Genomic DNA, 22,900 nt, shown 5'->3' on the forward strand with positions numbered 1-22,900 from the left:
TGGAGACTGCAGATCAGAGACCTGAAGCAGATGCATTCAGGATCATTCCTATCCTGTTCAACACTGCATGCTCACACCCATGCAGTGGACAGCAGTGGTAGCACATGACAAGATGGATGGAAGTAGATCTTTGTGACTAAACTCCTTATGCACGGCACCAGTAGCACAACACAGCTAGAAACGGTGGAAGCATTGATATTATAAATCTGCTTTAATTGCTGCAAGAGTCCCAGATGTTATTATTTATTTCTGAAACTTCAGTGTATTTATTACCTTCTGTGGAAGCAGAAGATTACCACTTTGAACACCTAAGCAAACACACACACAAAATCTACTAGTGGCATTTCATTGTACTGTATATATGGGTCCTCAGGGAACAACTGCTTCATAACTACGCTGTGGATTGCTGCGGAATGGCACTCATAGTAATTAAGCACTTTTGGTTGTGTCAGCACATGCCACTAGTGAGGTAGCTGAAACTCGTAATTGCTTGGTTTGGAATACGAATTTGCCTGGCTCAAAACACTTGGGGACAATACGAACTTAGCATTATTTCCCTCTAGGATCTTTTGCATCTCGGAATGGAAAACGAGATTCTGCATGTGTGCAGCGGGCGTTTTTTAATTCTTAAAAGGTTCTGTTGGGCAGGTGGTTAGTTATCATTGGCGGCGGCAGCCATGGTGTTTCTTTTTCTATTTTTAATGTTGCAGCAGGCAGAGGCAGCAGCAGAGTTCTTGCCCTTGGTAGCAACATCACTGGTAAGATTCCCCTGAACTATTCTAAAGAACCCCATCCCTCAGTGTTTCCAACATGGGGGCAAATGTGAAAGACAACTCTGTTTTCACATTTGCATCACAGTGAGCTTTGTAGCTGAGTATGTGTGGAAGGTGGGTGAATCTACATTTCCCCAGTCCCAGTCTTGCCTGCCATATCACACTAGGCCTATGTTTTCTATGCTAAGCAGGCCCCATAGCTGGATCATTATTAAAATTAAACCTATTCCTATAGCACTTTCCAATAAAAGAGTTCACTCAACACAGTTAAAGCGAAAAGTATAAGAAAATGGTTCCCTGTTCTGAAAGGGCTCACAGTCTAAAAACACTCCACACAAAATGAAGCTAGGCTTGGCTGAATGCAAAAATTCCTCTCCCTCTGTTAATTATAGGAGAACCACCCCTTTAAAAGATACTCCTTTACCCAATTCACTTGGACAGTGCCCATAAGAACAGCCTTACTGGATCACGCCCAAGGCCTATCTAATCCAGCCTCCTGTTTCCCATAGTGGCCCACCAGATACCTCTGGGAAGCCCACCGGTAAGGAATGAAAGCATGTCCTCTTTCCTGCTTCCCCTGCAACTGGTATTCAAACAGCTTAGGACTAGGTTACCTGGGAGAACACCTCCTTCTTCATGAACTCCACCGCACATTACAATCATTGAGAGAGGTCCATCTCCGTATGCTGCCAGCCCATCTGGCGGTTGCTCTGGAGCCTTCTCTGTAGTCACTCCTGGGCTGTGAAAAGCTATCCCTATAGACATTTGTGGTTTAACATCTTGACTAGTCTTCAAAAGGGCCCTTAGGACGTTTTTAGCCTGGCTTTTAGTAACCTTTGAATGTTTTAAATTGCTGTTTTAACAGTTTATTTTATTTTGTCTTGATCGGCTTTATTTTTGTGAACTGCCTAGAGCCTTTGGAGTCAGGTGGTATATAAATTACATTAAATAAATTAAACAAACAAACAGACATGCTTTATGGAAACTATCTTGGTATTCTTCATAACAAAAGTTGTTAGTATCTGCACTGCTTTACATCTCCTGTTGAAAGCATCTCAAGTACCAGGACCAAGAACAACCATAAATTGAAAATTTGGAATGCCATTCCCAATTAAAATAGAAGTGCCATCATTTGATTTTGAAGAGTACTGCAACATAAGAAAAGCACTGCTGGATCAGGCCATACACCCATCAAATTCAGCATTCTTCCGGATGCAGTGTTCAACCAGGTGCATCTGGGAAAACCCATAGAGATCAATCCTAGAGACAGTTCCATATGTCCAAGCAAAGAAGAATCCTGGTCCAACAATGAGCTTTAGAAAGTCAGGTGTGGGTGGGAAACAGTCTTTCCAATAAAGGATAGACACCATGGAACAATGAAGGGGTGGGAAGCAATCTCTTTCTCTTGTCACTATTTATCATTCCTGGTTAACAATATAAGATATACGATAGGAGCAAAACAATTTGGTGGCAGAACATCATAAATGAAGTCTGTTTTCCCTAGAAACTGCATAACCATTTGAATTAATTTAATTTGATATTTCAAATTAAATTAAACTGTAGAATAATCCCCAAGGGAAAGCATATTTCATTTGCAATGTCTTCTGATGGAGTGTGCTCTGCCAAAAGTTTTTGCTATGCATCTGGCTTCAAATCTAAATTTATTGCATTAGCTCTGGGAAGACTTTTAATAGAAAGTGAGATTAAAAGGGGGAGGGGGGAGACTCAAGTTGTACATTGGATGAGGAGAGAAAGAAGAAGCAGTGTGAAATGGAGATGACTGTGTCAACAATGGAGATAGCTCAGATCAAATGTGCACTAAAGAGACGGAATGTCATCCTGTACACATGCCACAACAACAAGAGGGGGAAATGGCTCATTTGAAGGCATATTTCACCTTCTGTCTGGAGCTCAGTAAATACCCTACAGAGAGAGATGTCTTCTTGATGCAGCTTAATGTTGGCAGGGTATAGGGAGGTGCATGAACCAGCTGGGCCCCGCCTCAGGGAAGCATCGAACTGGCTCAGGCATCTGCAGCCAAACTGGTTCAACAGGGCAGGGAGCAGTTCCCTTAAAAAGCAGATAAGGAGATTCTTACCTGCTTCTGGGCTGCCCCACTGCTTTTCCGGTCAGGGCACTCAATCTACAAAATGCTGCATGTGCTCCCTGCAGCCAGCACACACGTGGCAGCTATGCACGGCTTTTTGCAGAGCAAGCGCTGCACCTGGAAAAGCAATGGGGTGATGCAGAAGCAGGCGAGGACTTGTTTACCTAGCCCCATTAGCCCCTATCTAAGGTCTGGACTCCTTTTCTTGCTGTGTTTTCCTGTCCAAGGTGCACCTCCCACCTGGGACACAGGAAGCTGACTTATACTGAGTCACACCACTGGTTCATCTGGCTCAGTACTGTCTACAATGACTCGCAGCAGCTCTCCTAGGTTTCAGGCAGATGTCTCTCCTAGCCCTACCTGGAGATGGGGCCAGGGAGTGAACCTGGGACCTTCTGCATGTGAAGCAGATGCTCTACCCCTGAGCTACAACCCCATTCCCTAAAGCAGGCTTCCCCAAACTGCGGCCCTCCAGATGTTGCTGAACTACAACTTCCAGCATACCCAGCCACAAAATATTGTGTCTAGGGATGCTGGGAGTTGTAGTTCAGGAAAATCTGGAGGGCCGCAGTTTGGGGAAGCCTGCCCTAAAGGGAGTATCTTACAGCAGACAGATGGTGCTTGCATGCAGTCACCCGACCAAATACAAACCAGGGAAGGCACTGCTTAGCGAATGGGACAATTCATGCTTCCTACTGCAAGGCCAGCTCTCCTCCCCTAACACTGGATGTTGGAATCCCAACCAAGATCCATATCCCTGCCCTGATGGAGGACCCAGCTCAGCCACTGGCCCCTACCTTGAACAGGATAGCTCTAGCATTTTGCCGAGTTGCAATAACAGGGACCCCCCCCCTTTTTTTATTTTTTAAAGATGCAAAACCAGAGATTCATTGTAGGCACAGGATGTTCAGGATCATGATTCTATACATCCAATGACAATCTGAGTTACAATTATGGACCTACATTGAGACCAGAGGTGCACCTAGGTTATTTTGGTGTCTGGACCTAAAGGCCTTTGGACCCCATCCCCACCCCTGGCTGCAAGTTAAGCATCATCACCCTACACACACACACACACACAATTTTTAACACGTGGGTTTTTGAGGGCACAAACAGCAACTGAACTCACAAAAATTTAAGAATATAAAAGAAGTATATTTATGCAAATATACATTAGCAGAGACATTTCAACATGCAACTTAACATATTCCACTCTCCCCCACCCCTTCTCTAAAGCACCCAGTGCAGGTCACAGTCACACTTGGCCACCCAGTGCAGCGTGGGATGGCAGTGGGCCATGGTGACCACACCACTCAGGACAGACTAAGGAGGATTTGGGGGCCCCCAGGGAGTGTGAGGCCCTGGACTCCAGCTTCAAAGTCCAGGGGTAAGAGCACCTCTCATTGAGACTTCCCATAGACTGGCCCAGAACACTCAACACTAATTCACTCATATGTTCAGCTACATTTAAAAGTATTTGCTAGACGTCGGCCTTGAAACAGCATGCATGAGATGAAGTTCTTGGTTGCAACAGCAAACAACACTTCCATTTTCTAAAACAGTGCAGTCTGGAATGAGTAGATGAGATTCACTGTGGTGTTCTTTACTAATAGACTCCTAGCCTTTTAAATAATAACCCAAATAAATGCACTCCTGTGCAGAATCTGAAGCTGGTAAAGTTCAGCAGGTTAAGAGAAAGTGGGAGGTGGTGACCCCATCAGTTTTCAAAATAAAAGGTCAGATACAAAAAACAGCACTTACAAAATGAATGGTATTGCTTTTCATGGCAAGAAATTGAAGAAAATTACAGCCAGCCGCGGTCTATAGGTTGAAGCAGTGGGAATAATCTATTTCTTCCCCCCTCCACACTCCCCTCTGTCTATGAGCAAATATACAGAAGCAGATATTGGTATCTGAGAAAGGACTTTCACTAAAACAAGTAATCTTGTCTCTTTAAGAAGACGCTTTTTGTAGTGAACAAATGCTAGATGATTCCCCAATTTTTTTAAAAAAAGAGGATAAATATCCAAACACACCCATGCCTAAGCCCCAAGGTAAGAAGCATGTTAATCAAATCAAAAGCATTAGGACTTAAATCTCCAGCACTTTAGTACCTTTCCTGGTTTGTTTTAAATCTTGATTGGAAGAGCTATCCTGACAATAAAATTAGTAGCAAGTCAATAAAACTCTAGCCCAGAGATAGAGCTGCAAGTAACTAACGAGAGAATTCATTTGCTGGTGCACACAAAATGTGCCTTGCAATGATGAACTGACTTGGCTGGCAAAGTTCATTATGATTTTAACCATGAAACCATGAAGAGCAGGTAATCATATTTAAAGAGATTTTAAAAAAACACAACTAGCAAAGGGCCTTGGCTTTGTCAGAGAAATTTCTCATTTACAGCAGTCATGGGTGGAAAATCAATACCCCACTTTGGCATGCAAAAGGAGTATCAGGCTTGATGAAGCTTTTTCTTCTTCTTTTCATTAAGCCAAACACACATCTATGCCAGGATTTACATGCTGGAAGCATCCTAGGCTTCTTTCTGGCCCAATGCACAATTCCTCAAGATTTTATCCAGGAACAACCTCACTCTATCTGTCCTTGTCAAAGTAAATCTCTCTTTGAATTTCAAATGAATCTATGGCACATTTGAAGTTCTCTTTCTTGTGCATGTACACACACACACACACACTCCAATATATCACACAACAGAATCAACAATTGGGGTTCATCTTTGCTCTGCAAATGAGGGAACCTGTTGGTAAAATAGGAACATAGGAAGCTGCCATATAATGAGTCAGACCATTGGTCTATCTAGCTTGGTATAGTCTTCATAGATTGGCAGCGGCTTCTCCAAGGCTGCAGGCAGGAATCTCTCTCAGCCCTATCTTGGAGAAGCCAGGGAGGGAGCTTGGAACCTTCTGCTCTTCCCAGAGTGGCTTCATCCCCTGAGGGGAAGATCTTAGATTGCTCACACATGAAGTCTCCCATTCATATGCAACCAGGGCAGACCCTACTTAGCTAAGGGGACAAGTCATGCTTGCTGCCATAAGACCAGCTCTCCTCTCCTATGATGTTTCTTGTGAACAAAATTCTCAGACCTCTTGGAACTTATTAGGAGGCAATCATGCAGATTCTTCCAGACTGCTATTCTATCCTCTGGCAATTGTACCCCCTATAAAGTAAATGCTCAAAATATCCGACCACCATGCCTAGAAGTTAACTAGAAGGAAGGTGTACAGACTTAGCCCAGTTTCTCCTAATTTAGCTCATCCAACATCAAGGCATACTGCAGAAAGACTGATATCAATCAAATCCATACATATTTCTACATACAACCTACATTCCAGCTCTGGATTGTATTGACTCAATGTGCTATGAATAGAAAGAGCACTGAAGCATTCAAAGATGCTTCAGTAGTGCACCTGTTGCAGTCCAATACGAGAGGGGACAGAGCATCTAAGAGTGCTGGAGTCACTTCAATGGGCTCTTGAATGACCCATGTCATTTAGGAATAACACTGCCATCTGGAGCATTTCCAGACAGCAGGCTTTACCCATGGGTTTACTGCACGTTGGAATTTGCACAAACAGATGCAAAAAGGTGGTGGGTTTTCCCCCCCAGCCTTGGACATAAAACAGGCTACATGCCAACACACAATGAAAAACCCAAATTGTGTGTGAAATGCTCCCCGATAGCTTGCAGGGACTTTGGAGTAAATCTAGCCAACACATAAATACCCACCCTCCATTCCAGATGAGAAGTGAGCTAAAAGCCGTGTCTGGAAATGCTCCTGGCAATGTTAGTAGAATTGCACTCATGATTTGCCTAGAGCAAAATCTTGATGTGAGCTTGGGAAAAGATCAGAGGAATTTCAACAGAAAGAAAACTATAGATTACTATATTATGGTCATTGATCAGAACCAACATGCAGGTAGCTATCGACAGCAAGAGAAAGAAAATGCATCTTGACATCTTTCCATAACATCTCTAGTAAACAGAAGAACAGAAAGAAGTGCAATTTTGATAGGTCAGGCTACGGTGGTTATCCCATGTCATAAATTGGGCAGCTTATTTGCACCCCATCCTAGATCTTTCCATGTCTGTTCCATCTGAACTTCACACTGTTTCCTTGGTGCTCTCTTCTGCTAAAAATTCTGCTCTCTTCTGCTAAAAATCTCTAGTTTATTTTTCCATCAGCAGAAAAAACAGAACTCTGTATTTAAATACATATTTCTCAAGCATGCTCATGTATTTTCTACTCAAACAGCTGGTGTTAAATAAATGGCAAAGTATACATATAAATGCAGGTTTTTCAGCAAATGCATAGAATCCATAAACATGGCTATATCTTAGAACACCTGATCAGTTGTGGGGGCAGGAGGGGTTCCATAATGAATTGTGGAAGAGAGAGGAATGTGGTAACTATCAGAAGGCTGAGTTGCAGAGAGCAATCCCGAGGGCTGGATCCAAAGCCAAAGCCAGGCCTAGGACAGCAAGAAACACCTGGGGCCCATTCCAGGTAGATGATCCGGAGCCAGAGGGTCTATACAGGAGTTGAGACAAAAGAACACATTAGGGGTCAAGCCAGGTAGAGAGTCAGGCCCATAGCCTGGAACATGCTGGAGATCAGATTGAGTAGCAGTCAAAAGCCAGAGGGTCAGAACAGAAGCTGGGAATCGGGAGGCAGAGAAAAGATGAGTCAAATCAATAGCCAGAAGCCGAAAGGTCAGTCAAGTAATCAGGAGTCAGGAAGAAGCTGGAAGTCACAGCAAGCAGACAGCAGAAGCAGGAAGACAAATCCACCAGAAGAACAAGGAAACCTTGAGGCAAGGTCTGCCTTAAGTCAGGGAATCTCTTATACTTCTAAGTCTAGGTGGGACTTGTTCAGGGCTTCAGAAGCTTGCAATACAGCAAGCTGCCGCAAAGGGCAGCAAAGGACTCAAAGGGCAAGGTTGCCAAGTGGGCAGGGACATGACACTAGCACCCCTAGAAAAGGGATTCCCTAGATAGGTAGGATTCAAACAGGGGCAGATTAAACTTTTTGCCTCCCATAGGCAATGAAAGATTTGCTGCTGCTCTCTGTCCCCAGAGATGGATTCCCCTTCAGCAGGGCTGCAGTGGGTGAGGGAAGTTCTTAGTCTTTTAAAAAATTGCCTTTTAAAAATGAAGAATGAAGAGCAGCCACTGACTGGTCAGTGGCCACAGCAGCAATGGGGTGGCAGCGGAGGCGGGGATTCCTTCCTCCATCCCTCTGCCCTACCACTTGAGAGTCTAGGGAGTGGGTGGCTGTGGCCCATTTCGGAGGTGGCAAAATGTGTGCAGCTGCAGAGAGGGATGCCCGAATATGGGCTGCAGCTGGCCAGAGCAGTCATTTGGGAGGGCGGAGGGATGGGAGAAAGAGCTCCTGTTGCTGCTGCCGCCGTCTCCAGGAAAAATGGATGGGAGAGTCATTTGGGAGGACAGGCAGAAGGATGGGGCAAGGAGCTTCCGCCACCACCTCCAAAATGGGCCATAGCCGCCCACCACCCAGACTCTCATGTGGGAAGGCACAGGGATGGAGGAAGGAGTCCCCACTGCCCCTGCCACCCTCGCTACTGCTGCGGCCACAACCGGTCGGTGGCCGCTCTTCATTATTCATTCTGTGCTGCACAGCGGTGCTTTTAAAAAGGTAATTTTAAGGAAGACTAAGAACTTTCCCTTGGCCCCTTCCTTGGCCATCAGAATTTGCCACTCCTAAAAATTTGCCACTGTAGGCAAGTGCTTACTTTGTCTATGTGTTAATTCGCCCCTGGATTCAAACCCAGATCTTGCCTGGTCTGTCCAATACTCTATCCACTGTACGACACTGGTGACTCTGCCCAGGACAAAGCATCCACTGCACAGCTGACAAACATATTTGCTCAGCTGACTTTTCTGAAAATGGGATAATGAATTCAGCAAATTCAGGAGCTGACTAGGAATTCCTAAAAACATCCCTGGATGCAGTCCCTGGAGTACGTCTGCCGAGATGTGGGGTGCTGTCTCTTAACTACTTTGGCCACAGACCTCATATTCCCTTCTTCATATGTCATATTCCCTTCTTCATATGCCATGTTACACACATCGTTTTTGAGTCTTTCAGAATTCTCCACATTTTGGAGGCATTAGCAATCAAGCAGAAACTTCTGGGGCAAGCTGTGAAATCTCTGAAATGAAAATCAATTCCATCTCCATTTCACGGAGCCTAATGTGGCATTTACTACATAAACAATCACTTCTGTTGGGCAGAAAAATTAAAAGCTGCAGCACATAAAAAGGAACAATGTTTAAACTTCCAGTGGAAATGAGAGCTTGCACTGGAAATTATTACAAAAGAAGTAAGAAAGGGTGGAGGAGTTAGCAGATCAGAAGGACAGATATGCAGAAAGCACAATACACATCTGTTGCCATCTGGAATGGGCCAAAGGCCACTCGAACCAGGCAATTAGGACATCAACAGAGGCCAGCGGTGGGGAGGGGGACTGCGGGGGGAGGGGGAACCTCCAGAGACCCCCCTTGCGGCCTCAGAGAAGCCCCCTGGAGTGGCAGCAGTTCGTTATTAAAAAAATTTAAAATCACGAACCCCTCAAACCCAAACTGAACTGGGGGTGGGAGTGGATGGGATGGTGTCAGGGTGCACAAAACCGAACATACCTGGCCCAGTTCAAGTCTGGTCCAGACTCAAACTGAACCAGGCAACCCAGTTCTGAGCACACCCCTATTCAGAACTGTAACTTATCACACACACACACACACACACACACACACACACACACCCCATCACCATCACCATGCCACAAAGAATGGTGATCATTCCCACCCACAGAATTTGGGGTGTGTGTGTGAAATAAAGATGGAAGCATATTACAAATTGCTTCGTGGAGTAAAAAATAAAATAAAATGCTAATCAGCTGCAAGCATCTAAATCATAGCCTGAAAAAAAGGTAGCATGATCAGGTAGGAAAGCAACACTCGTGCATGAAGAACTATTATTTACCAATGTCAAAAATAACTACTCCATTTACATAACTGTGGGGCTGTGTGACAGCTCATTCTGGGAAATGGCTTCCACTGCAGAAGAAAAACACAAAACAAAAAATCCATTCATATTCATATTGAATGGATAGTGGTGCTTTAAGCAACATTATATGGAACCTTGAACTTTCAGGGTCTCTGCTCCCTTATTAATATATAGGTGGATAATAGACCAAATTAAAAAGGAAGCTTTTCTGTTTAAAAAAAGCTGCAAAAGGTACACTGAAATGCCATCATTTGTTATCCTGTCAGCTGGATGGCTGAAGATACTGCAGCACCTGAGACAAGGCACCAGTGCTGTTGTTGACTACAGTCCCCATAATCCCCAAGCAAAAGCCATTGCAGCTGGGAATTCTGGGAGTTGTAGTCAACAACATCTGGGAATCCCTGTTAGAAGAAACACTGACTCTTACCTCTTACCTGTGGGCTCCCCAGAAACATCTGGTGGGCCACTGTGTGAAACAAGATGCTGGACTAGATAGGCCTTGGGCCTGATCCAGCAGGACTGTTCTTATGTTCTAATGAGTCCTGTTGGTTTCATTGGGATTTAGTTATGACTGCCTTTGGCTCAAAGTAATATTTTTTTTTTTTATAAAGACCTCAGAGAGGGAATGGAAACTAGTACATGTTAATTTATTACACTCTAATAAAAATACATTTCCCGATATCCTTCTAGTTGGCAAAATAGAGACAGTTATTCGCTAGAGACAGGGAACTAGACAGTAATAGCAGTTGTAGCTAGTACTAGAACAATAGCTTCACTAGGGTACTGAAGCGGGACAAGTGTGGACCTTAATGTGGGAATCGGTCTTCAGTCTGACAGATTGGTTATTTGGCAACATTTTAAAGTGGATGGAAAGAGACTAAAAGCACAATTTTGTGCTGCAGAGATAAGATAAAAAGCAAGCGTGGACCTTACCAAAAGAAATGACAGCCCAGTTGCTTTTGCTCTTCTGCAGTGCTTATGGCCATAAAACGCCAAGGAAGGAAGTCATGCTTAAGCTAGTTGCAACGTTAAGTTGTCATGTTGATTTCAGCTAGGCTGAAGTGTGACTTTATTGCCCTGAACTGAGACCAAAGTTTCGAATTCACAACAGCTGTTGTGACAGGCAGCTGACTATGCGTGAATGTCAGATAATTCATTGGTGGGTGGTGTAGGAACAATTGCCATCATTGTCTTAAATATAATCATTAGTACAAATAATGATTACATTATTTAAATAATTATTTAAATGATTTATTAGGTTTATAAGGAGACTAAGGAATCTGGCTCCTGAAGTACTTTAATTCAGCTCCTAGTGGCCCTCTCAAATGTTAATCATGATGCAAAGAGAAGTTGGCTGACATTTTCAAAAAAATTGTAAAGAGAATATTTTTTTACAACCCCCCCCCAATTCTAAGAGACAGAGAAATCCCATACTCTGTTATGTCTCTGTTGCATATATTTGTGTGCATAGGCCCTATAACTGTGAAACTCTTAGAGGACGGGGCCACTCTGGGAAGAGCACCTGCCTGCTTGCATGCAGAAGGTTCCAAGTTCCCTTCCTGTCATCTCCAGATAGGGCTGGGAGAGATTCCTGCCTGTAACCGTGGAGAAGCTGCAGCCAGTCTGTGTAGACCAGTGGTTCCCAATCCGGGTTCCTCCAGATGTTACTGAACTACAACTTCCAGCATTCCCAGGCACAATCAATTGTAGCTGGGGATGATGGGAGTTGTAGTTCTGCAACATCTGGAGGAACCCAGGTTGGGAACCACTGGTATAGATCAGGGATTCTCAACAGTGGGTCCCCTGATGTTATTGGACTTTAACTCCCATAATCCCCAGCCTCAGTGGCCTTTGGTCAGGGATTATGGGAGTTGGTCCAATAACACCTGGGGACCCAACGTTGAGAATTCCTGGGTGTAGATGATACTCAGCTAGATGGACCATTGGTCTGATTCGGCAGAAGACAGATTCTTGTGTTTGTAGGATTGGTTTGAGCAGCAATATATGCTTTCATTCATTAGACCACTTTCCAGAGCATCGTGGTAACCTCCAAAGAGATAAGTAAGCTATCTCTGGCTTCAAAGTCTTGCATGAGGCTCAGGTCACGCAAGTCTGAAGATGTGAGGTACTTTGTCCTTGTAAGACTTTAGTGACGCTTTATGGAACACGTACCCAACATGTGTAAATTATTGATCACAAAAGTTAGCAAGTAGCAAATAGCCTCTGGACTTCCCACCGTGGCCAGCACTCAGACTAAACGGTACAGACTCTTCCCTATTGGCACTGAGTTTAACAGCCTTTTCTTTCAGGAGGCTCCTGATGGGATAGCGATTTTGCTACATGCCATGGTAACAGAACACAGCTCCAGCCCTTCAAGGACAAGCCACAATAAGAAGCTTGTGCACTGCTGATGTGTCCTGGCTTACCTGCTTTTAACAGCCTGAGATCAGCAGGGAAACACAGTTTGCCCTCTCTGTCTTCTTGCTCTGACTGTCCAGGGAAGGAGTTGTAAAGTGAGGTTTATTGTTCTTGTGGTGGTGATGAAGAAATAGGCAGATCTCGTAAGAGTTGAGAAGCAAAAATATAATGATTTTGGATATTCACATATGAAGTGTCACCTAGGGGTTTTGGAAACCAAAATGTGAAAACCTGCATAGGGCCACTGCTTTAATTAGAGATGCCACAGTCAAGACAAATTTGCAAGTTCCTCCTTAGTCGAAGGAATTTCAGGGGAAGCAAAAAGTGTAATTCTGTCTCATTGAGCTTCCACACATCCATATCTGGGACTCACACTAACGCAAGAAGTGTTGTGGGTGCCATCTGCCTTTCACCAGCACAGGATCCTGTTAGGACTGGCTAACAAAGGACCATTCCTTGAAATGAATGCAACAAATAAGGCACAAATCCAGAGTTGTCACAAAACCGTACAGAGAACAAGATTTCAAGGCAGCTTTGGAGGAAGAAACATCCAAGTTTGTAAGAAGGAAGAGGGGAGGGGGAGAGTGTCAATTAGGCAATCAAAAAATTTTCAGGATGGAGGTCAGGGAAGGCCTACCAATTTGTAGTTTTAACAGCACACAATAAGATTTAAAAGAATGTTTTTCAAATATATGGAAGGGATATGCAATTTCCCCAATTCACGTTATGAATGGACACAGACATGACTACAAGCAAGACAAATTATAAAGGAAAAACCATGATTAGGAATAACTCCTTTAACTAAATAAACTTGATTTGTTGCTGATCACAAAGTTTACAACATGATAGTGCTTTTCAAATGTGTTCTGGATAACCTGGAATTCCTTGGAAGCTTAATGAGGGTTTTTCAAAGAGAGAATCGATCATGCCCATCCATGGAAGATCTACTCTTGCCACATGGGAACACCGGTATGGGATCACGGGTATATGGTGAGGGGGCAACCAGGGCTAGCCCCACACTAACTGAGCACCCTAGAGCACTTGTGAGAAACCTCTGTAGTGTTCCAAGTTCTGTTCTTCCTAGGCAGACAGGTTGGTGTTGGTTCATTCCCTGAAGGTACAAAGTCTGAAAACGTTTTGGGGGTTGGAGATTTTATGAAGGGCCACTCAGATTTCTGACCCTAATTACAGCATCTGGTGGGGGGGGAGCCAATTAATCTGCTTCATGCTAAGTAAAAAACAAGGTGCTCCAATATGGAAACCAGGTAAATGCACACACCCTGATGTATTTTGACAATATGCCCTGCCACAACTTTTTGAAATACTATATATTTTCCTCAAGCCAAGAGAGAACATTTTTGCATTTAGATCTCATACGTTTGTACATTTTATGCCTACCTCTCACTCCTCAAATACTAAAATTTTCAACATTTCAAGTTTCATTACATACACTAACCAAGTGATGAGATCCAGCTCCCAGGACATACAGAGAGCAAACGTAGCTCCTGTTTTAGCATTAGCATTTAGTCCAAGCTAGCAATTTATTACAGGTGAATTAAAACACAGAAAGTGGTACCCCTCGATTTTGTACTCACCATCATTCATACAGATTAAAATTGTCATTCCACATGTAAGCATGCAATTGTAGAGTAATGAAAGCTGTCACAGATAATCTATGACTAGCTGTCATAGATTACTTTAAAAAATGTGCTGAGTGTGCATACCTTAGAGTGGTTAATGTATGATAAGCACTCCATATTGAGCAAGTTTGTCTATGGGCTAACATAATTATAAGGCATTCAAGTACCAAACATTAACCTGAAAGTCAGCAAGCATCGAGGTAATAGAGCTCTAGATATTTTTTCTGTAGATCTGGACCTTGTTTCAGCTCTTTGGCTCCCCACCTTAAGAGCTTTACGTGATCCTTCAGTCAACAGAGCTTTCTCAAACAGGGTGGACAAGGATGGCTGTCTGTGACTTTATGACACCCTGAAGGCTGACAGCTCGAGTTAATATATAGATTGATGGTGTCCTTAGATAGCACTGCTGAGAAAGGGGGGGAAATCAATTTGTATCAGCCTGAGGGCAGAGTGGTCAAGTTCATATAGGGATTTATGAAGCTATGAGTATATTAACTTAGGAACTCCACAGGGGTAGACCAAGGAGTGGGGAATGGAGACATGAGATAGGCATGTGTGTGCGCACACTCCTGGTCTGTTTTTGATTTGTTGCCAAATGAGTGTATGGAGTAACGAACAGGACTAGAGCAGTGCCTGCAGATTCCACCCTCAACCTCCACGGGTGATTCATATGTTATGCTGCATGCACATACATTTTTATGTGCATGACTGTGCAAGTGGTACATAGAAAGCTGTCTTATACTGAGTCAGACTATTCGACCATATAGTTCATTATTGTCTACACTGACTGTTCGTTGCTCCCCAAGGTTTCAAGCAGGAGTCTTTACCTTACAGAGAGGAGAGGCGGTCTTGTGGTAGTAAGCATGACTTGTCCCCATAGCTAAGCAGGGTCTGCCCTGGTTGCATATGAAAGGGAGACTAGAAGTGTGAGCACTGTAAGATATTCCCCTGAGGGGATGGACCCGCTCTGGGAAGAGCAGAAGGTTCCAAGTTCCCTCCTTGTCAGCATCTCCAAGAGAGGGCTGAGAGAGATTCCTGCCTGCAACCTTGGAGAAGCTGCTGCAAGTCTGGGAAGACAATACTGAGCCAGATAGACCAATGGTCTGACTCAGTATATGGAAGCTTCCTATGTTCTTCCTATGTTCCTACCAGCCCTACTTGGAGATGCTGGGTTTGAACCTTGGACCTTCTGCATGCAAAGCAGATGCTCTGCCAAGGAGTTATAGCCCCATCTGCTAATGGGAATGTCTTACAGCAGACAGCACATACATGTAGCAGGGACATAGTAAGTTGCCTTATACCAGTCAGACCCTTGGTCCATCTAGCTCAATACTGTCTGCATGGACTAGCAACGGCTTCTCCAAGGTTGCAGGCAGGAGTCTCTCTCAGCCCTATCTGGACATGCCAGGGAGATAAATTGGAACCTTCTGCATGCATGTGCTCTTCCCAGAGTGGCCTCATCCCCTAAGGGGAATATCTGGTAGTGTTCACATGTAGTCTCCCATTCAAAGACAAGCCAGGATAGACCCTGCTCAGCAAAGGGGACAACTTGCTGAAGGCCACAAAACCAGCTCCTTTTAAAAAGTCAACAGAGGGACTGGCCTCTTTGAGAGGGTGACTAGGTCAGGCTTGAGCCTCAGCACTTCCCACTTTAGGAAAAATAAATAGCCCGAAACCTTGCCATGGCAAAAAATGCTGCAAAAACATGAGGTCTCTCTTGTGATCAGCAGAGTCCATTCCTAGTTTTGGAGAAACTTCATGAGGTGGACTCTCCTTCCCTCTGATGGTGGGTGAGAGAGAAGTGATGATAGCGAGGAGCAACAGCTGGCCAGGGGCCTCAGCAGCTGCTTAAAAATGCTATCCTTGACATCAGGCTTGATTATTACCACCCTGGAGCGTGATGCACGGAGCAAACCCATCGCTTTCATCTCAGGCTTGGGAAATGAGCTCATGCGTGTCTTTAGCATTACAGCACGAATGATTCACCTGCAGGCTTCTTTCATGGAAACAGCCACTGCAGAGCTTCATTGCCCTTATGCAACACCTCTGAGCCTTGGCTGAATTCATTTTGGAGGTCAGCCTGAGTGAGCCAGAAGGCAGCCCTTGGCTGGTTGAACTGGGCAGCCCTCTAGCAGTCAGTAGCCTGGTCTCTGCAGTGCAACACAGCTGTTTGTCTAGACACTTGTCTTTTAAAAATGCCCCTCTCAAATTTATCCCAGACAGTGGATAGCCCTGGCCCCACACCTTAGGCCTTGCAATCACAAAATTGCCATCAGACAACAATGCTTTGTTACCCGTTGACATTCTGAATGTCGGGAGGGGGAGGAAGGGACCCTGCTTGTCTCCATTCCCAGTCCCGTCAACTCATTTGAAGTGGCTCTTTGCCTTTACCCTTTCATGAGGGCAAGGAGAGGCGGGGTCGCATTTGCTCACTGATATTTCAGAATCTCTAATTAATGGGAAAGATTATTCATGCATTTAAGCATTTAGAAAGGTATTCAAGTCAGAGTAAATACAATTTCCATTTAGTGATTTTTCTAATAACCACCCACTTTCCCCTTGGCAAGAAAGAAAAGGGTGGTGGTGAGGAGAGGGAGGAAACAGATGCAACAACATTACTCTCTATTCTTTTGGTGCCTAGTTCTTGGATCAACAAAAACACAGTGGATTAAGTGCCTGTCACACATACGACAAAACACTTCTGGTGGAAAGGGAAGAGCACCATGGCAATTTATCTTCTTACTAGAGCTGCCAGGTTTGGATTCCAACAATTCTGGACCTGGGCAGGGTCAGAGAGCTGAACATGGTATACTTCCGCTGATCAAAGGGCAGAGCTAAAAGCAAAAACACTCTGTTCTCTTGTGTGGTGCTGGTGGGTGCAGAGAGCCAGCAGGGTAGGGATGTGCAAACCGGTTCGGTTTGACAGTTCAGGGTCAAACCGAACCATCCCCTGTTCAGTCCAACTCTGGACCGAACACCACAACCCCCCCGGATCATTCGGGGGGGTTCACGAGTTGTTGTTTTTATTTTTTTTACTTACCCCTCCAGGGGGAGCTCTCCAAGGTGGTGGTGGGGTCTGTGGAGGTTCCCAGCCTCCCATCCATCCAAAACTGGCCCATTCAGCCATTCCTCTGCCCGTTCAGACCTTTCCCCCACCGGCAAGGTGGCCATTTTGGAGGCTGCCACGCCTGCGCAATGGGCCTCTGTGTAGCCTGCTGCTGTGCTGGGGGGAAAGGCCTGAATGGGCTGAAGAATGGCTGAATGGGCTGTTTTTGGATGGATGGGAGCCTGGGAGCGGGAGGGGGGAACCTCTGTGGACCCCACCACCACCTCGGATAACTCCTCACCCCGAGTGAATAAGTTTTAAAATATTTTTTAATTTTAAAAAAAGCTCGTGAACCACCCCCAGCCCCACCCCCCGACCGGACGTAACTGGGTGGGGTGAGGTTCCGAGGGTGTACCCGACTCAAACTGAACCGGACCAGCCGGTTCCATGCACACCTCTACTGCAGGGGCCAAAATAAGGAACCACATGCATGCATATTTCAGCCTCACCCACTTTCTTATAGGGACACCCTTGTGAATTGGCTTGAAGGACCCCTAATCTCACACCAAGCACCAATGCTTGAGCTCCCTATTCCCAATGCCCAGAGCTAAAGCCTCTTCTTTGCCTCTTGTATGACAAAGCATTCATTTTTCTGCAATATCGTGACCCATGCTAGCTTCATAAACAGGGCACTAGCATTGGTAAGCTGATCATGTTTTTTGAAAGACAGAAAAAACTTAAACCATTTAGCAGAAGGTTTAACCCCAGAATGGATCTGGTTGTACTCAGTATAGAATAGCAGCATTTCTAATTACACATGCAGCATTTGCTGTCTGTATAATCAGAGGAGGCATGGAAGAGAAGCAATGTCCTGACATTTTGTATCCATATGCTTGCATGTATATGCATGTGCACTACACCCCTTTCCCCACCAACAAAAGCTGAAATCCTGGACATACTTAAAAGAGAGTAAGCCTCACTAAATATAGTGGAACTTACTTCTGAGTAAATTGGTACACAAATTGTACTGTTGAGAGATTTAACTTCTAGAGACTTGGTGGAAGAAATTGAAATCTGAACTCCCTTGTGCTTCTGAGCATGGTATCAAAACACCAAAGAGCTATATCCAACACATATCAAAAGATAAAAAAGGGAGACAGTGTTTTACAAAGCACATTAAAATAGGGGCTGCCCCAAACAGTAAAAGTTGGAGAATACTGTATAGCCTCACTCTGAGCTCAGTGCTGGGCTTGAAGTCAATGACAAAAGGAAGGGGGAAATTCCCATAGGTGCTGAAAAAGCATTAATAAATGATTTATTCAATATTGCATTTTGAGCATCAAATATTGTGCTTTCAGCATCAAATGCTCTTCTCCAGAGGCAACTGTATGTTCCAATATCTTTCTGGGGGTTATTTCCCACATTAACAGGAGTATCTTGAACACAGTGACCCAACATCCTCTGTGTGCATGTGTAAAGCTTAGGGCAGGTTCCCATAACAAAGAGGCAAGTAAATATAGGAGAACCTCTGCTCCCCACCAGGTGTGCACTACTGTCGCTGCTTCTGTACCATCAGAACCCAGAAATGTTGGTTGGAACAAAATTGCTGGGGGAGATTGGAATCTGAATTCTATAGTGCTTGTGAGCACATTACCAGAATACTAAGTAGCTATACCCAACACATATCAACCCAATATTCACATCATTGTGAATCTATTGTGATGCTGATTCACATCCACATCAGCCCAACATTCACCCGATATCCAACCCTGACATCTTGTTTGGCTTGATGACGTCAGGCTCCGCAGATACTTCTGGGTTCTGGTGACATGAAAATGGTGGCAAGAGCAGAAGCACATGCCTGGCAGGAACCTGCGGTTCTCCCATACTTACTTGCAGTCACGTCATAGGAACTGCCCATGGTTTAAGCATATAGGATAAACAAAAATGATGCTGTTGGATTTTACACAAATGTCTACTTTACTTTAACATTCTGGCATGTGAAGAGTCTGACTTTGACACAAAGAATTCTAGCAGTTGGACAGATTCCACCCCCACCCCTAAAATCTAGCTGGGAATTTTTGCCAACCCTACTCATCACAAAGTAAGCCCTTTTAAAGATGTGTGCTAAGAAAGCACTCTAAGAACCAAGCCAATCTTGAACTGATGGACCAAGGGATGCTAGGCAGAGATTCAGCCTGAGCACCACCATATGGAAGTCAGATCAAACAAGGAAACAGAATGACAACCAGCCAAATCAGCAAGGAAGCTTCTTCATCAATAGAGCAGAGCAAACCAGGTAATAGCAATAGCAATAGCACTTACATTTATATTTATATACCACTCTATAGCCGGAGCTCTCTAAGCGGTTTACAATGATTTAGCATATTGCCCCCAACATTCTGGGTACTCATTTTACCGACCTCGGAAGGATGGAAGGCTGAGTCAACCTTGAGCCCCTGGTCAGGATCGAACTTGTAACGTTCTGGTTACAGGGTGGCAGTTTTACCACTGTGCCACCAGGGGCTCCCTGATCCCAATGAATTGTATTTGGGTTGATGGTCTGAGCAATAAGAATAGCTACTCTTGATTAATACAGACTGCCTTCATCCTAATTTCAGCTAGCTTTTTTTAATCCACAAGTAGTGGCCAGGATGGCTCATGGGCAAAGACTGAATGACTTTGATACAGCACTAAAATATTAAATTAAGAGAACCAGTGTGGAGAGTGCTTTGGATGTAAAGACCCAAGTTCAAATCCCTGCTCACCCAGAAAGTGCACAGATTTTTGTATAAGCTACCTTCCCAGGGATGATGTGAGATAAAAAGGGGGGCATGAACATCCCTCTAAGCCCCCTAGAGGAAGGGCAGGAACAGCAATAGAACAAGAACCGCTACAACCACCACATTCGCGCATTATGCAGAGTAACTCAAAATGGCCACAGAATGTAAATTTACACCGAACAAGTAACATGTTCAGGGGTACACTTAAAATTGTTTTTGGTTTGCACCAAAAATGTAATGCATGAAGTGTTTCAAGGCTGTTATAGTAGTACAAAGAAATTATTTGGGGCGCTCAGACATCACTGAGGTAGAAAAAACCATGCAAACAAGGCGGCAACACGAGGAGCTAAAAGAGATGGATTGTACTTCTTGTTTTGCAACACATACCTACAGGCTTTGTTGGATATGGAAAAAATAATGAGGTGTGCTAGAAAATGTGTTATTAACTAATATGCTTTCATTAATGTGCCATTAACCATCATTACACTTCTAGCCTAGACAAAGACAGACTAGTGTAGGGGGAGGAAAGGAAAAACGAGCCCCTGAAGAGGCAGTATCTCCATTTTACATACAGGAAAAAACAAATCACTTTTTGATGTCTTGTGGCACATTGAGATTTCTAGCAGGGTATATTCACATCCACTTTAACTCAGACAATGCCATGTTACAAGCTTCTTGCTGATTGATGCAGCCATCGTTGCATATAACTGGATCTGGTTGCCACACTGAATTAGAGTTTCTAGAATTCCAAACATAAGTTAAAAACAAAGGACAAGATAACCTCCTCAAAAAACAAACAAACAAACAAACAAACAAACAAAAACTAGCTTCTGTCCTGCTGACAGACCCAGCTCCTACACAGCAGAGGACAGGGGGAAGACCAAGGTATTATTTATTATTATTTTACATTTATATTCTGCTCTTCCTCCAAAGAGCCCAGAGCGATGTACTACATACTTAAGATTCTCCTTACAACAACCCTGTGAAGTAGGTTAGGCTGAGAGAGAAGTGACTGGCCCAGAGTCACCCAGCAAGTATCATGGCTGAATGGGGATTTGAACTCGGGTCTCCCCGGTCCTAGTCCAGCACTCTAACCACTACACCACAGTCATCCTCTTGGTATACCAGCTCACCAGCTCACCTAAGACCTATGCAGACATTATGTTGCATGAGTGTACAGATGTCTGTTCACGTGTAGATGTGTTTGTGCGAATGACTGTAACTACATTTGTTTTAAAATGAACCTGGATATGGTGGTAGGGATAGGAAGTGTACTGCTACCCCTGTGTTCAGCATGAGTAGATAACTGTACCGGGTGTACAGATCTGTACACTGTACACTTCTATGAGTCTTGAACATAATATGTGAATAAGATTCTAGCTGCAAGAGCTGGAGACCTCTATAGGGGGCCTAGGGGTGTCATTTGTCTGCTTTGGCCTATTGGTGGAAGGAGACTTGTGCACAGGCTAATCCTCACCTGATTCTGACACCTGATTTTCCCTGCCCACTCCCCATGCATAAATAAAATGGGAAGTGTGAAACTTTGAGCTTTAACAGCATTTTTTTTTTTAGATGGCCATGGGACAGTTGTGTATGGCAGTACAGAAATGCAAATAGACTAGATAGATAGACATATATATTTGTATTTTCCCAAATCAAAGTAGATCAGGTAGCTTTGCTTTAGTCTGCCCCACCCCACAAACCCTTTAAAGTACTTATTCAGCTGGGCAAGGACAGTGCATTCTTCACACAGCAGGCTTTACTCCGAGCTTACTGTGAACTCGAAGTTGTCCCCCCGCCAAAAAATGCAAAAAGTAGATTTTCTTTACCCTGGATATAAATCAGGCTACACTCGAATGTGTAGTGAAAAATCCAAAGTTTATGTGAAGTTTTCCCCGAAAGCTCACAGGGACTGAGGGTAAATCTTCCCAATATGTGAGCACATACCCTCCATTCCAGAGGAGATGCGAGCTAAAGGGCTTTAAAAGCCCTGTGTGAAAAACACCCAGGAGGCAAGTTTGCAGACTCCTAATGGTGGGAGAGCAGTGACCTGCATGCAGTTTCACTTTTAAAGAGACCCTCTCCCAGTGGGTTTTTCCTTCAATTCCCCTGGACTCCTGGGAATGTGTAGGTGCTGGGAATTGTGAAATGACAATCTAGCCATGGCACGGTGGCTTAATATTAATGTGCATGCACATCTGAGGTCAGATTTACTTTCTAGAGACCCTGGCAAGGCAGCTGAACCTTGACAAAAAGCCAGTCTAGCAGCCTGTACCAATGCTGTTTTCACATTCCCAAATGTGAAAACAGGGACAAGATAGGGACAGTGATTTACTAGGGGCATGGACCAGAAAATCAGAAGCTGCTTCTGGGAAAGTAGGACAGTTGGAGAGTGTGCATATGTGGCACTCATGCCACTGGTTCACCACCTGTGCTGCAGAGATTTCTGTACCAACTGTTCAGCCTTCTATTCCTTCTCCTACTCTCATTCTCCATCTTACACCCTCCCTGGGAAGCTGCAAACAGTGGGACGCCAGAGCAGACAGCCCATCAGCCGGCTCCTGACAGCTCCCATGCTGTAATATGGGCCTGTCAAAGCTGCTCCAGTAATGACAGCTTTGCAGAATTAGCGTGCTCACTCCTACGTAAATGGAAGCAGGAGGGTTGAGGAGAAGGAAGAGATCCAGGCCTCAGGAGGCTTGTTTCTCTCCCCACTTTCCCCTACCACAAAGGTGCAGCCATGTGTGTTAATTTTCCTTTAATCTTCATTTCCCTTTTAAGAGTGGGGTGGGGGGGGTGGGGAGAAGAACAAAATAAATAACTTAATACAGGCTTCACAGTCAGCAGGTGCGACATCACTCAAGCACTCGGGGTTTTGTGATGTAGCCATTAAAATGAGATGATGAGATTCCGTGGTGCAGTGATTGCTCAAACAGTGGTACAGAAGCGAGCCAGGCACTTTCCCACCTACCCACCCACCCCCTCTGTTTGTGCTGGTCTCATTGCTCTGCCTCAGAGTTTTTTCAAACTAAGAGAACACCTTCACTACTGAGTTATCTATAAAAGCAGGAGTACTTGAGCATCTGA

The 22,900-nt window shown here is 44.4% G+C and overlaps 1 protein-coding gene and 1 non-coding gene across 5 annotated transcripts in view; both read right to left on the bottom strand.

Moving 5' to 3' along the window:
- The window catches only part of KIRREL3 (kirre like nephrin family adhesion molecule 3), a 780,338-nt gene that overhangs the window by 558,061 nt on the left and 199,377 nt on the right, over nucleotides 1-22,900 (bottom strand). The gene's annotated exons all lie outside the window — the stretch shown is intronic.
- On the bottom strand, nucleotides 3,242-3,316 carry TRNAV-CAC (transfer RNA valine (anticodon CAC)). The gene has a single exon. It is a non-coding gene; the product is annotated as a tRNA-Val (tRNA).

Source organism: Hemicordylus capensis, chromosome 8, assembly GCF_027244095.1.
Source record: "Hemicordylus capensis ecotype Gifberg chromosome 8, rHemCap1.1.pri, whole genome shotgun sequence".
NCBI classification, from domain to species: Eukaryota; Metazoa; Chordata; class Lepidosauria; order Squamata; family Cordylidae; genus Hemicordylus; species Hemicordylus capensis.